General features: G+C 36.1%; 1 protein-coding gene across 1 annotated transcript in view; it reads left to right on the forward strand.

Moving 5' to 3' along the window:
* The window catches only part of DCTN4 (dynactin subunit 4), a 41,504-nt gene that overhangs the window by 32,614 nt on the left and 7,302 nt on the right, over positions 1–1,588 (forward strand). The gene's annotated exons all lie outside the window — the stretch shown is intronic.

Consider the following 1,588-nt stretch of genomic DNA (forward strand, 5'->3'; position numbering starts at 1 on the left):
CTCTGTTGCCACCAGGGTGATCTTTCTAAAATTTAATTCTGGATGACATTGAGCATCCTTCTGACTTTGAGATAAAATCCATATTCCTTGGCAGAGTGTAAGAACTCTTCAGTGACTTCACTTCTGTCTGTTTTTCCTTCACAACCTTCCTTCAGATCCTCAAATTTAGCATTCTCCAAATCACACACTTTAATAACTATGATCCAGACAGATCTGCTGGATTATAAACTTACATGCTGGGGAATTGCATGTGCCATTCATTTTACGAGAATGCCCACTTCCTATCCCCATTCCCCTCACAGACATACTTTCTAGTCACTCAGTCTATACATTCATTCTTCAAGACTCATGAAATACTTTCTTTTAAATGTCTCCTCTGGACTACATCTGCTTGTGTAGAACACGCGTAGCACTAACTAAATGTTAAAATGGATGATTTCAACTCTTGGTGTTAGTTGAACAAATGAAATGTGGCCTCTTATTTTTCCTACCTGGTGATTCATCTAGTATTGAAATTTTATTTTATTTATTTTTTTGAGATAGTCTCACTTTGTCACCCTTAGTTGAGTACCATAGTGACATAGCTCAAAGCAACTTTAAACTCTTGGGCTTAAGTGATTCTCTTACCTCAACATCCTGAGTAGTTGGGACTATAGGTGCCCGCCACAATGCCCAGCTTTTCTTTTTTTTTTTTGAGACAGGGTCTCTCTCTTCCTTAGGCTGGTCCTAAACTCTTGAGCTCAGGCAGTCTACCCACCTCAGCCTCCTAGAGTGCTAAGATTACAGATGTGAGCCACTGTGACCAGCCTACTTCAAATTTTAGAACAGGAAATTTTTTCTATGGAACGTTTATTAATGTTTGATAATTCAGCATGATACTGATAACAAAAATTTGTAGAAAAGGTGCCTATATCTTTAATTAGGTATTATTCAGATAATAGAGAACCTCTCTAATATTTTTTTCTTCTGTTTTTTAAATAATTTAGCTTACTATAAATGCATTAATGTACACAGTTGTGATTTAATAAAAAATATATAATTAAAAAAACAATAATTTAGCTTACTGGCAGTATCTCCAAAGAGAGATGATATTTATCTGGTCTTTGTTTCTTTTTTAAATAACACTAATAAGGAGGTCCAGTAAGGACAGAGACAGAAATAAGTTCCTAGTGCATATACCCAGCTTGTCTTTATATCCCTTTATACCTCCTCTGCCACATTTGTCTCCATAATTAGATATGTCATTGACATTATTATCTATTAACCTCTAACAGAGCAAAGTTGAGACCTAATTACAACATAAGGATAAACCTTAAGAATGTTTTAACTGTTTTCCATGACCGTAAACATGCCTAGTATCTCATATGTTTATAACATCAGGTACCAGGAATCAGCTGGTACTATGTCAGAAAGTATTATATTGAAATCAGTGTTTTTCCTTTGTGTCTTTCTTTTCTTAAAAACTGATGAGCTGGGGTGGTGCCTGTGGCTCATCGGAGTATGGCGCCAGCCCCATATGCCAGAGGTGGTGGGTTTCAAACCCAGCCCTGGCCAAAACTGCAAAAAAATTAAAATAAAAATAAAATCG

This window comes from Otolemur garnettii, unplaced genomic scaffold, assembly GCF_000181295.1.
Source record: "Otolemur garnettii isolate 467f Iridium unplaced genomic scaffold, OtoGar3 scaffold00003, whole genome shotgun sequence".
NCBI lineage: Eukaryota > Metazoa > Chordata > Mammalia > Primates > Galagidae > Otolemur > Otolemur garnettii.